Below are 15251 nucleotides of genomic sequence, written 5' to 3' on the forward strand. Positions count from 1 at the left end.
ATTATTATTATTATTATTATTTCTTGATTACACTGCTATACAAGCACTGCGAATAATTCGACGATGTGTGACTGTTCTTTGGTCTCCTTGCATCCTGACTTCTTACAGTGCGCGGTGATCTGAATAAAAGCATCGAGCTCATGTCCCCAAACAGTCTATACTGGGAGAGAAATTGCCGTGGGATGTTTTCCCACGGGTTGAAGTGAAACGAATGACGTGATCATTAATCAATAACAATCAGCAGTAATTAGCTTACATTAAGTGCATATTAGGGAGTTTGTCCCGCATCATGAGGCGAGGGGGTTTGCGTTGTTGGCTTGACAGAATGCAGAAATGAAGAATGAGAAGTACGGCGTGTGAGGGCCACCTGGTTACCTGTAACCTGTTAATATATTTTCTTTAGGATACTATGAAAAAAATCTTCAGGTAAAACACGAGGGGTTTATTTAAAAGCGAGAGAGAGAGAAGCTCACGGCCTTGCATGCGACGCAAAACAGGGACCGACAGATAGAAGAAACGGGTCGATAAGCACATAATAAATTATGTGAATAACAATCGTGTACAAAGGTTTTGTTTATTCCTTTTGGTATCCAACAGAACCGCGGAAGCGTGACGACAAGCCATCGATAATCCATCGTTTTAATCGACCGGCTTTGTCGATACCTCCTCCTTCATCCCATTTCAGTCAGAGGAAAACTACAAAAAAGGGACATTCAGCAGAACTTTCTCCACTTTGTCGGAATAATTTCCACCAGTCTCCCGAAAAAGTTCAGACCTCTCAATATTTCCTGCACATCGGGTTGGACAAATGCTTTCACATGGTGCAACACCTTTTTTTTCCCTTTTTTTAAAGAGCAATTAACTGTGATTATGCTTGCAAAGAAAAGTGTTGCTCTCCGACACTGGGCCGTTGGGGAATACTTTTCTGCGCCATTTAAAGCTTTAAATGCTTTGGGGAAACATAGAACGGCTGCTCGGAGAAACTTCGCGTTTCGTAGCATTTGCTTTCCAGAAATGTGACGTGCATTTTTTTTCTCCGTCCCCCCACCACCACCACTTCTCTCTCTCTCTCTCTCTCTCTTTTGTCTTGCCACTGGAAAGAGCGCAAGAAGGCAGCACTGCTGGCTCCGTCCCCGGAAGAGAGGTGTGCTGCTGCACTCGCGTTCAGTCATCTGCACGTGCCGGGTCGCTCTCCGTTTTATTCCCTCTAATTAGACTAAAGAGAAGCAGATGGGATTCATAATCAGCGGAAAGTGACAACAAACAAACAGGCACAAACAGGAGTGAGATCCAGTTCGATAATATATGCAAAGCCTATAATTATCCGAATTTTTGTTTTATTTTGTATGATCAATTTATTGTGTTTGCCTTTAACCTGCTAAAGAAAGAAGAAAAAAAACATCTTTAAATTCGCCCACGCACATCCTCCTCTGTGTATCGCTTACAAGCCAGCATTTCTCGTCAGCATCATAAACCCTCTACAGATGCATCCGAGGCCTCTTTATTCACGCGTGTGCTGATTATATCTCCAGTGTTAAAGGGCACATTTAAACTCTGTTAAAATTCCGAGAGCTCATTTAGATTAAGCGATGACGCCTTTACATAACGCAAGGTGACATGCCCGTGAGATTTCTCAGCAAAGCGACGGCCTTCCCCGCTCCTTCTTACAAAAACTAAATTATTGTATTTTATTTTTTATTTTTTTGGCCTCACAGCGCTGACTTCATAGGTGATTAGCTAAAATGTATTTTTAGGCCTGGGAAATTTTGATTATTAAAAAAAGCAAAACACTCAATTCCAACGTGTAGGCTAAGACGCTGCTAACGGATCCTTATTATATCTATTTATTAATTCAATAATGTAATGATATTGGCCAATATTAATCCAAAACCTTGAATTTTTTTTAAGTACTCTGTTATCGCGATAAATCTTTAGGTGTGCGCGCAATCCTAATAGCTGTGCGAGCTTAGGTGGAGGCGGAGGGGTGGGGGTAGACTTACAGAGGTGTACAACAGTGTGGACTGGTGTGGTCGGACTGCGGCGACCGTACCCCCACCCTCGCCTACCCCCCCCCCTCCTCTCTCTCTCTCTCTCTCTCTCTCTCTCTCTCTCACACACACACACCACACACACACACACACACACAACACACACACACAAGACACACACACACACAAGCCACTGAAACCCAAGCCTTATCCGCGGTGGAAAAGACTCGGGGTCTCTGGATTAGACGCTATGCGGAGATAACATCAGCGCACATTAGATATGTGAAATGGAGCACCTCGCGGTCCGGCCTATGGGTGACGCGAGTCGGGGGACATCAAAAAGCCGCAGCGGGCCCTTTTGTTAGCGCTCTGAGCATTGTAAATTTGCTAACTGTAATTCTGCCACAGTTCATGTAATGGGAGAGTAAACACGGTAACTAGCTGTGGCAGGGCACTAGAGGAGCCTCCGCATTCACACACAAAACACGCGCACTGCTTTGGGTGTGTTGTGGGGAGAGGATGATGACGATCCACACACCTCAAGACACATTTTCCACAGATCAATAAGGACACATTCACCGAGATTACAGCAGCCAATCAATTCTAAAGTCCCGGTGAAGTCTTAGTCTGGAGTGGCACTCCACAGCAGGCCGCTCCCTCCTTTCCTCTAATGAAGTCCCTGGAAGCGTTCACGGGGAAGGTGCCTAAGTAATTATTATTCATTAATTGGGTTCGGGACCTCGTGCTTCTCTGGGAAATAGAAAATCTGACCGCTAATCCAGGACGTTTCTCTGGGACCCTTTGCGGTGTTGTTAACATGCTGTCACAGACTGACGGGCGCTGCGCCACCACCACCGACAGCACGAATATGGAGAGGTTATAGGGCAGCGACTGTACAGATACACACTCTGCGTGAGGCCTGAAGCGGAGTGCTTTCTTTTTTTTTTGTTCACACCTGGAAAAAGAAACAAATAATAATAATGAATTTTATATATATATATATATATATATATATTATATATATATATATATATATTATATATATATATATGATATATATTATATATATATATATACACAGTGTGGAAATATTGGCTAGTACGCAACAATAACTTATGACAAATACATTATTCAAAATTATTCACATTTTTTTGCGACATAGTTTGCCGCAATAGTCGTAAAATATTATTTAATAAACTTTATCAAGTAGTTCTTCGATTTTCTTGGCAATGGTAATGGTTCGCTCAGTTAAGCGGTTCCTGGAACAAACAAATGCATTCAGCTGTCAGTTCATTTAAAAATGAATCAGGGCCCGTTTCGCCAAACAAAAAAAAGCACAAACAAGTAAAGGCACCTAACCATTTTCGTTTTTATTTGAGCCTTAATAGATGCACTTCTCTATTTTATATTCTAAATAAAACATATTATCTGTAACAAGGTCTTTTTATATTTCTATAATATAGAAATTAGAATAAATATAAATACAGATTTTTTAGACGAATGCAAACGCACACGATATATTTTATGCCCCAACTTCTCGATATATACTACGTCATCACGTCGCTGAATTCAAAGAGAATCAAACCAAAATCAAAATCAAACCACGGCTAACGAAAAATAATAATAATAACACAAAAAATCGCAAAATGTAAGCAGACAAGGATAAAACATAAACCAAAACTTTCAGGAATATATGCAAAAAGAAAAAAAAATCTTCCGTCCCATCATCATTAATGTTGTTGTTTTTAATTAATCGCTCGTTAATGTCGCCATCAATTTCCCCGCTGATCAGAGGAGCGAGGAGCCAACAACCTCGCCAAACAAATGCACACTAAAATATTGCCTTGAGGCTCGAGTGAAAATTACCCCGATGTAGAAATGACCTTAATATGATGTAATCAATCAAGCTGTCTGCTGGGACACTGGGAATCATAATGTTAATCTTTTAGTTTGGAGCGATGGGGACGTGGGGGGCGGGGGGAAGGGCGGTGGCCTGTCATATCTTACAACTCAGCCAAGAGACTCGCACAAGTTCAGTGACACAGAGTAGCCGAAGAAAGCCCGATATAAACTCCAACGTGGAGTTACAGTAGTCCTTCTCTCTCTCTCTCTCTCTCTCTCTCTCTCCTGCTGATCTACTTAAATCATGAAATATATATATATATATACTTTCTCTTCATATTCTATATTGATGCTCTTTCCGTATATTATATATATGCGTGTGTGTGTGTGTGTGTGTGTGTGTGTGTGTGTGTTGCACAGGTATTCTGTGTCGTGTTAAAGGACTAAAAAGATCTGAAAGCCCCGATTTGTTTGTGGGAGGAGTGTGTTAGCTATTTGTAGCTGAGGATATTTTGGAAAGCGTGATACTAAAGTATGACAACTACAAAACTATAAATAAATGATGCATTACATGACACAAAAATTATTCTACAAAACTATAATAATAATAATAATAATAATAATAATAATAATAATAATAATAACTTTAGTTTGAGCTATATTATGAATGTGGACATTACTGAATTAACATAAAGGAATGGGTAGACATAAAAATATTCTTTCAATTAATGTGTCTAAATTTTTAATTAACATACTTTTTTTCACTAAGTTTTTTTTTGAGGGGGGGGGGGGGTATATTTAAGGTGAACTGAACTGAACAATGAAATAAAAGGTCAGCAAATTAAAAGCCTCATCAGAGAGCTAAAGCTTCTGTAGACGCCCATTTCCCTTGCGACAAGCACTCATGCACACTGCAAACATATTAGCACTGAGAGCATACACAAAACTTGGCAGGCTACAAGAGGCTTGTTGGGCAGCACCAAGTGCTGAAGCCCGTGCATGTTATCAATAACAACTGTGGACAGACGGAACAGGCCGAGCCCACAAGTGTCCATTTCACACCAGACTGGCATGGCACTGGGTTAGGACTCTAGAGAGCTGTCTGCCAGCCCTCACCAGCGCTTTGAAGCAATTTAACTTCTGGAATTTCTGGTTCTCGTCTTTGAAACGCAGCCCCCTGAAGGTTTAACCTGAAAGTTGTGTTCTCACCTAAAGATCTGATTTGGATGTGGTATGGTTCTTTGATAGCATACCAAGATTTAGGAAAATACTGTGTACTATATAAAGAGACAATGACAAATTAGAGATTGTGATTCTTTTAGGTTATCAAAAGGCAATTTAAATTAATCTATGTAACTACGAAACAAAGGATGGCTTTTTTTTTTGCTGAGGTAGGCAGCTGAAGAACTTCCTTGTAGAACATCATTAATTACACACTGGAAGATTTTTGATGCAACAAATAATTTCAAAATCTCAAAGCAATCATTTAAACAAGTTACACACAACAAAACAGAAAGCACAAATAGGTTATTTTAATTTAATGTATCATTTGTTATGTTTTGTTTTAGTTTGGTTTGTGTTTATTTGGGGGTTTTGATCCCTAAACACAATTCTGGTCAAATGAAATTTATCTTCAGGAATATAAATGACATTTAGCTAGATTTCCAAACTTCTTCAGATCCAGCAGTCTCCATGTGACCACTAAAACCGCACCGATGTATCACAGTGTTGTATGCAGGGTATGACGTCACTGCAACTGGCTCAAGTGGGGCCCCCGAGCACAGCATACATATACTCATACTGCTGGAAGGAGGGATGCCAAAGGCTCAGTCCGGTTTTGAAGCAAAGGCACTGTTAAATAGTGTTCAGTACAGATGTTCTGGATGTGTCATTAACATATATTCTTTTTTCACTTTTTTCACTTGATCACATTTTTCTCATCAGAATCATCAGCATCGTATGTGGCAGCAAATCAGACTTTTAATTATTTCCTGGTAACGAAAAAGGCTGATCTCTGTACCAGATCCTGGATTTTTTAAAACAGATTCATAAGTCCTGTTGAAATTCTCAAGATAAATAGATGCATTTTTTTGGTCGCCAAGGTATGCAGACCTTCAGTCCAAGGGATATATGCACATTTCAACAAATCATGAAGAGGAATAAAACTTACCAACATGCTTCCACACAGATAAACAGCCCTTTGTGTGTACACACATGCTTACAGAGTACAGTGCAGTGTTACTCTCTATTTTACTCTGAGGAAAATTTTTCAAGTTAGCCTGTTTTCCCCGCAGGAGTGGATGGCTTCCCAGCATGAGAAAAACTAAGTTAGTCCAAGTTGCACACTTACTCTATAAGCCTGACATTTCATAGGAAACAAACCATAAAACACCAAACACTCTACAACCCAACAAAGACCAATAAAGGTTTCAACATCTGAAGCACAAACACTGCAAGTAGCAAACAAACCCAGCAGCTCTCCTGCATCGTTTCCATTTCCATCTAGATTATTTTCCCATCCTCTCCTCAGACTCTTGTAGCCGACCAGTGACCGGATACATTATTTATTTGTTTGTTTTGCTGCAAAGTGTATACGTGTTTGTGGCAAGAAAGCAAATGTGTGTCTTGCTGGACTGACAGGATGATTAATAGGAGGTTGAGTTAGGGATGGGGGAGTGATGGTGATGCAGGATGGGGGCTGGGCGGGGATTTCGGCAACACATCAAAAACAACAGCACTTCCCGGGGTTCACCGCCACTTCCTCCGTCGGACCACCCCACTTCCCTAAACCCTACTTCACGCAGCACAAAACCCTGGGGTGGCTCAGTGAGGGTTTACACGGAGGAGGTAATGGAGATTTTTTCTTTAAGACAAAGTCACCAACACAAAGAGGGTGGGTTAACTGCATAATTAGTCTTCTTCCTCTGAGAACATGGGAGGAAGAAAGAAGCAGGGGGGGAGAAAATAGTGCGAAGGAATTTCGGTGTGCATCAGAGCTGCATGTTGTTTGTTAAAGGGGCACAGCAAGTGCTGAAATGGCAGATAGCTTCATGCACAACCTGGATAAATATTGACTTTGGGCATTTGTAAGCATTCTTGGCCAAAAAGGGACAGGTGATGTTAGTGGTGAAAAGAGGAGCAACGGGAATAGGAAATGTTGGAATCTGACGACATGGAATGTTCAAGATGGTTCTAACACAAGTTAAGCTAACCTGATAGGGCCATTAACTAAAAACGAAACAATAATGTGCAGTATTAGAAAATATCTAAAGATGCAGAGACCCACAGTGAACAGTAATCTTGTCTGCGTCAGAGAGCGAAGCTTTGAAAGAGTGCCCTCCTGTGTCAGATGCACAAAAACATGTCGCGCAGTGCATCTGTCCTAAGCCTCTGACTTCAGCCTTCGACTCCTGTAAATAGACATTTGAGAGCTTCTGGGCCACGGGCCTGTCTCAAAACACAATACACCATAGCTGAGCTTACTGGGTCTGGATGTATGCCTTTAATTTGAAAAACCTTTTCTATAGTGCCAAGTGTTTGTGTGTGTTCCTTGTTCTACCTAATCACGAAGGAGGAGAGAAACAAACGCTGAATTTTAACAGGTTGTCATCGTCCACTATTGCTCTTTTCCGAGGGAGCTAGCTGCCAAATCCCTGAGCATGCATAACAATTCCATTACACTGTGCAGGACACCCACACAACTCTTTTGAAGCCAGAGCATTTTAGAGTAGAAGAGTTTATTGACTTCAAATTGGTACCATTTGGCCCCTTTCTTCTTATTTCTTAAAAAAAAAGTGCAAGAGCATGAGCAGCTTAGTGTTAAATGTTTAAGTGATGTTTATTCGGATGAAGTTAGGTGACAGTTGCACAGCGGGATGCCAGTTTTAGCTTACATTCAAATAATGACTGCTCATCGCTGGAAGGATTTTACTTAGCATTGTGATTCCTGCTAACATTCAAGGGCTTGTTTTACAGCAGTGCTCATCTGTAGACCAAATGTGTCACAGTACGATTGGAAAGATTCGGTCTTTTTGGTTGGGCCAATAAACTGTGTCAGATGATTGGATTTGTGATCCGCCCTGTCCTCGCTTGCCATTTTCATAAGCTCATATATCACGCAGTGACATTTGCCATGTGGTAAAACTGGACAACTTGCCACTCCATTTTGGAGATTTTTTTTTCTTCTCCTCACTGTCATGTCACACAGACGCTGAAAATAATGTTTTGCTGTGACCCATGCAGAGTAACCTTTTGAAGTTGTCAGTTGGAAAAGGCTACTGTGGGACACTTATAGCGTGTCAGCTGCTAGGAATTCAGTGTGTGGAAGACTGGGCTTACAGACACCTGTATGCCTGGGGTCATAGTGGCACCTCTCAGCTTTCCAAATTCTGCAGGATGGTCTGTTCTAGTGTGTGTGTGTGTGTGTGTGTGTGTGTGTGTGCATGTGTGTGTGTGTGTATGTATGACATAAGTCCCTCCACAACTTTCTTTTGAAATGGTGCTGTTGCAATTCAAGTCAAATTTATTTTAATGTAAAAGGGAGCTTTATCATTCTATCATATGTCCCACTGTATTCAAACCACGACAGGTCGTCACCACATCACCTGGTGTGATTTCAAAGACTGCTTGTTAAACTCTTAATGCGTGACATCGATTAACAGCTCAGCTACACTTCAACCCACCAGTGCCTGTGAAGAGGAAATGAAGTGATCATGGCTAACACGAGCTGATGTTTTTTTAATACACCGGATAAAAAGATTTCTGGTTTTTGCTGTCCTCTAGCGAACAACAACTCCTCTGCTCGAGTCTTTTGTGGTAAATGTACAATAAAATGAACGCAAAGCCCAGTAACTTGTTCCTTAGCAAAATGTATGTAAGACTATGAAAAGGATTTTGTTATTCCATTGGGAAGGAAGCCTTTGTTTGGTCCAAATCCATTCTGGAAAATATATTACCTGAGGTTTGTCATGCAATATGTATAGAGCACAGACGACTCAGTCTCTAGTTATGCAGACACATTCTTTTTTCTCTCTCCCTCGCTTTTTTTTTTGTACAATCAAAGCTCAAATCAAAAACACTGAAAATACAGAGAAACCAAAGTAATGTGAAATGAAAATGTAGTTACTCTATGTTGGACATACAAATGCTGCTCTGAGTGTTTGTATATGACAAAATCTACCACACACACATATATCTGGGTGCTGCTGTCAGTGCAGCAGCATCAGTCATCGTTCACATGGGAGAATAGAAGGTGGTGTTTGTAGCCAGGCAAGTTGATCTGTTTCCTCAAATTCACAATCACGGGCTGGATGCCTGTCTATACTGATAACCCCAGAAACTTTGTCTATTAAAAAGATTACATCAAGGCAGGAGAGATGGAGAGGAGGAGGCAGGGGATGTAGGAATAAATGTGCATGTATGTCTGCGTGTATGCACCCACAGGAGGATGTGGGGGTTCTCTGCCATCGGTGAGCTTATCCAGAGGATCTGTTCTGTTTCAAGAGGAGAGAGACGTCTGATAGGAATAGAGTGTGCCCCACACTTGCAAAGAGACACACACACAACCCAGGCCTCTGTCAGCCTTACCTACCGCTGAGTGTTTGAGCACCCCCTGGTCCAAAATCAGAGCTCCAATAATAAACTCTACTGGCTCTTCTGATTTGTCGTGACAAATGCTCTCTGCTCATTGGTCTCAGGTAATGCCTGCTGCAAGGGATTTCACAGCCTTGATTTCACAAGGGTCTGTGACAGTGTGTGATTATGTGTGCACAATGCAAGTCAAAGTACATGCACACATAGATTTGCCATAAATAATGTTTATTTGAGGCATGTAGACTGAACAAAAGTAACAGCAGAGGAAGGTATAAGAAAACAAAGAAACCTTTTAGGGGGGAGGGAAAAAAACTCCATCTATTTATTCAAGCTGCTCTGCCTTTGCTTCAATTAAAATGTACTTTGTCTTTTATCAGAGAGTGGGCGGGGGGTTGAGGTGGACTTGCCCTTTATTCTGTCCACCACCTTTTTTGGTGAGGAAAGCCAGTGGGTGCCAAATGGCAAAGCCTGCTGGATCATTATTTGAGTGCCAAAACGGTGGGAGAGGAAAAGTCAGTAGAAAGCTGGTCATTAAAATTCCTACCATCTTGTTGACTGCATCTCCCCAACCAGCTTTCATTTCCCCCTCAGGAATTGGAGGCAAAGGACAGCGAGGAAGTAGAGCTTAGCTGAACTCAAAAAAGATGATCCTTATATAATATGGAAGAGATGTCCTGGAAAACAGCTCTAGAGACAGAGATGAGTCTAACAGTGAAACAACACTGACCTCAGATTTGTAGGAGTTTGTGAGTCATGAGGATGTTGAAACCTACTGAATGCTTTCCAGCACTACATTTGACGTTTGATTCTAAAACAAGACAAAAAGGAAAACTACAAACAGTCAAATTATTTTTCTCACACAAAACATTGATAGTAGGATCCTCGATCAAGTGAGAGACAGCATGTTAGAGCCTTATATTTGCACAGGAGGAGAACGGGATCTCAGCACCTCTTATTCGTGCCAGGATAACCGAGGAAAAAAACCTATCTGAGACAGAGACGTAAGCGTTCTTTACCATTTCCTCTTTTCTTTTGTTGAAGAAGGGTGGAGGACCACACAGTGAGCTGAGGCCAGATAGTTAGTGTATATTAAGGGACTGGTTACCGCAAAGGGGGATTTGTGCAATGGACCTTAGAGGCTCTGGGGGTCTGGTGGTGGCCTTTCACTATGCTGAGCAGAAGTGGAGCATCCACGTCCGTCCACGGTTCAATAACAATGTAGTGCAATATTTTTTTTAGGTAATTAGATGCACATTAGGTCGATTACATGGTTAGTGATTTTCCATTTCAAAAAGTCAGTTTAATGGTTATTTAGTTTTAAATGAGTATAGAAACACATTGGAAACAAAAGGTTGCATGTTAACTTGAACCTGAAAATCACCAAATCAGCATTTAATGTATGTATTCTATCACATTTTCTATCAAAGTGTATACCAATTAGTGCGATCGCTCTACTTTTACCCATTTACTATATTTATTTGTGCAATTCAAGCTATGTGAAATAAAAGTTCAGCTGAAAACATCAAAATAAAGCATCATAGTTATAATATTTCATCAATATTGTAAATATTGTAATGTTTAGAGATGCAAGAAAAACCAAACAAACCATAAACTAACTTGCAGCTCTGTCCCTTCTCTCAGAAATAGTGTGGGTGGACCCCCCTCTGGTCTAAATTACCTGCTGACCGACAAGCCAATAGCAGCCAGTAAGGATGTGCTGATGGGCAACTGGTGACGCACTCCTCTCCCCTGTCACCACGGATCCCATGCCACCAGCCATTCCTCCTATTCCTCCTCCCCTCTCACTTTAGCCTTCCTCTGTGCCCTGTGATGCGCTGCGGTAGGTCAGGTAGGTAGAGACGGTGAGCAAAAAGAGAGCAAGGGATAGAAACAGAGGCGCACGGGGTGAAAGAGGAGACTTTATTATCGCCGTTGTTTCAAGCTCACTGATCCCCCATCGATGACTACTCAAATGTCCTGTCTTTTCAACACACCAAAGCACTCCTGGACCCACTCCCCCCACCACCACCACCACCACTACCTTTCCTACAAATCCCTCTTTACTTCCACACAACCCCTCAGCTCCCCATTTGCTCCTCTCCTGTTTCTATCTTCCCTCTCAGTGGGCTCACACTGCATTTGGAGGGTTAGGGAAAGGGGGAGAAAGAAGGGGGAGAAAGGTAGACAGAGTGCGAGAGAAAGAGGGAAGGAGGGAGAGTGTCAGGCCTCTGGCTGTAAGGGAGAGTGCACCTGGATGGGCAAGCTTCCTGGACATGCTGTGAGGGGCTATTGTCCTGCATGTCAGCAGCCCCTCTCTTTTAATGGGGCCCGTATATCATCATTCTGATTATGGCAGATGACTGGGACTTTGGGGGTGGGGGTGGAGATGGTAGATCTGGTAGAAATGTACATGTGTGTGTGAGATACAGAAAGAAAAAGAGTGTATTGGGGAGGGAGGTGGGATGAAGGCGAGGTTTGGGGACAGAGGCTTAAAAACGCAGGGACCCCTAAATCCCCCATCGACTGAAATCCTAGCACTTAACCCCAGCTATGGCATTGTGAGCTGCCGTGGGGATTTTTTCCTCTCTCTTTTTTTCTTTTTTTTTTTTGGTGGCCGTCATTCTTTTTAATGGACTCTCTAACTCGGTCTACTCCTCCCTCTCCCTCCATTCACTCAGTTTTTCTTTTTTTTTCTTTCTGGTTTATGACTTGTTTTCTTTTCAGAAGTAAGAAGAAGTGGAATGAAGCATGGTCACCTGTCCTCTGCAGTCCAAATATCCTCTCAGACCAGAAGCTGTTCACTAAGGAAAGATTCCTGAAGTGGACCCTGTTTATTCCCTCAAAATTTTCCAACCAAGCAAATGGAAAATGTAAATGTTGAACTTGTAAACTAAAGCTATTACTTAATTGAAAAAAAAATATTTGGTACAAAATTCACATTTTGCAATTTCTATATCTATTTCTAGATTATAATTTTATTTCCATTCTCACCAAGTCTGTAAACGTACATGATCTGAATCTGTTTTCCTAAAAAGCAAAAGTTTTTACATCTAAGCAGCTCAAATAACATCTACGCTCTTTTCGGGCTGCTCTAGTGTGTCAGTGTTAAATGTTTCTCAGCATAACCGGTGGAAAATCTAATCTAACTCAACTGCAGATCAAAGATTGAAGTGTTCGTGTTTTGGGTGAGTGAAAGGAGAGAGTGCCATTCATTTCATGGGGACAAATGACAGCTAATTGAGAAGGTTTTGTAAGAGCTTGTCTGGAAACCTTTCAAATGAGTAAAGGGTCATTTCCCCCATAATGACCTACCTATGTTGGATTTTGTATGGTGTGTGTGTGTGTGTGTGTGTGTGTGTGTGTGTGTGTGTGTGTGTGTGTGTGTGTGTGTGTGTGTGTGTGTGTGTGTGTGTTGAAGCGAGTGAGAGAGACACATACACAAAGAGTCAGAGGGAGTCGACAGATTAAGGGTGTAAACCAAAAGCCGATTGACAATGTTAACATTATTAAAGTTTCTTTTTTAATTAATTAAAAACGTAAATTTAACACTTCTCACATAAAAATACACATTTATTTCCAATCATTGCTTTTCGCTCTACTTTAGAAACAGGAGTAGGCAACAAAAACACCAACTGACCACCAGTTTGGCAATATTTTTGTAAGATTACTATCTAGTGTGTTTAAATGCATACCTGTGCACACACACTCATTCCCCAGTGTTGATGTGGCAACAACAAGATTCAGCACCACTGTGACCTTTAGTTCTGGCTCAAGGACAAATATTTACATGGACCACAGCGACATTATTTTTTTAAAGTAATTCCAAAGCTCGCAAAGCTAAATTCGACGTACGACTTATTTAAAGAGTCAGGATGTTGTTGCCGAACAGTAAGTTGGGGTTCTTTCATTTATTAACTTTCTTCTTTTCTGTGCACGTCTCCAAATCCAGATGTGTCACACCATCAGCAGATTCAACATTTCTTGTTATTTTTCCGAGTGAAAACTCGAGGTGGGAGATTTACTGAATGTGATGTCAGAGTACTTCCTATTTGGATGGCATTAACAAGGCTGAGGACAGAAAGAAACCTGTAACTCCACTATGCTTCGGTGCAGTCATTTTGAAAAACAGTGAGTCAGTGTCCGCTTGGTGCTTGGTGCGTCAGATGAGAAGCAGTTAATGTGTCAGTAACTGGACAAGCAGTATATTTTGAGGGAAGCCGCAGAATCAGAGAGAGCGTGTAGTGCACAAGCATCACTCTTTGCAGCATCAAGAGTAAACAAACAAACAGAAAAGGAGAAATTAAAAGAGGTGAAAAGGAAGGCAGAAAGCTTTATTATTCTGGCGTGTCTGGCTGGCAGCTCTCAGGGGATTGGCGGGATTAAGTGAGAGCTGCAGATGACATCACGGGTAAGGACGAACGCTTGACTCATAAAGTGCCCCTCGGTATGTGCATCTACAGGCCCAGTTCCAGAGCCAGGGTGTGGGCGAGGGGGTTGAGGGGATCATTAGTGAGGTTTTATTGGACCAGTGGGGAGGAACCGCTGGTACGCGGGTGCAGACGCACAGGAAAACAAAATTCAGACTTCGCTGTGTAGTGCAGCTATTTGATTGCTCCCAGACCTTAGTGCAGAATATATGTGTGCTTGTGTAAGGGACAGAGATACATAGAATGAATTGTGTGCTTGAGATTGATATGCATACTGTACACCAGTGTATTCAGGTGAGTTTCACTTGGACTTCTATTTGAGGCTGATACAAATGCGTAAGCTTGTGTGTGTGTGTGTGTGTCCAAGGATTTGTTGGCACTTGTGTATGATTGTCCTTTCATACATGATTATGCGTGTTCATGCATGCGTCTTTCATTAGGATGGAAACCAGAGAAATGCTATAGTCTTGGGGGCCTGTGCTGCAAGTTGATTCTCCAGTGACGTTTGCTCCAAGTTCTCATAAAATGCACAAGGCAAAAGCCAGAATTCCTTTCTGTTTTCGGAGCCACACAGCCCCCCACCCTCTGCAGTCGTACATTGCCTCCTTCTTCTTACAAATGTATAAAAGACGACAGCAAGGATATCCAGTGCCGGCTGATACAAATCCCATTCGGTCACCTCCAGATGGGACGGCTGTCTTTTACAGTGAGAACTCAGCAGTAGCCTTCCTGACTCATTGTTTCACTCCATATAAAATGAAATCAACCACATCTGCTGGGGGTGTCCAAATGCAAGCTACCTTTTCCAGTTACGCTGGAACAGATCCTTCTGAGTGATCTGCAACTGTGCTTTCTGCGGAGATTTGTTACACGGAAAGAGCCTTATAATGACCTATGTGGTGTTTAGTACATGAAGCAGGGCTAGCAGACAGTGGTTTGACACACTCTTAAGATTTTCTCTGTCCGTGTGTCTCGTCAGTGACAGCCCCAAGAAAAAGCCAGAGGATCTGAGTCCCCGCCATCAAGGCACGGCTAGCAAATAAGCCATTCATTCTGATCGCTGTCATTCTGAGCCGTCTGACCTCTCAGAGCTGAAAGGCCCGCTGTGGTCTCATAAAAAATACCAGTCATAAAACAGCTGAGGGGGTAAGACACTCTTGAGCTATTAGCTGGTGATACTGGATGAGATTTCAGTAGGTGCCAGGGTGTAAGATTGGATGAGGCTAGGAGGCAGGCTTGTGTCTCAGGAACAATAGATATGCTGAAGAGGTGAGGTAAAGTTATTAACTTGATCAGCAGAGTGCCTGTCTAAGTATTTTATTTGCAGTGTTTGTGGCACAGCCCATTTAGCATAAATATGCTAGCCATTGCTGTCCAAAAAGAAAAGGCATGGCCTTAAAAT

The sequence above is a fragment of the Haplochromis burtoni genome, unplaced genomic scaffold (genome assembly GCF_018398535.1).
Source record: "Haplochromis burtoni strain Fernald_Lab_line unplaced genomic scaffold, NCSU_Asbu1 Contig_458, whole genome shotgun sequence".
NCBI classification, from domain to species: domain Eukaryota; kingdom Metazoa; phylum Chordata; class Actinopteri; order Cichliformes; family Cichlidae; genus Haplochromis; species Haplochromis burtoni.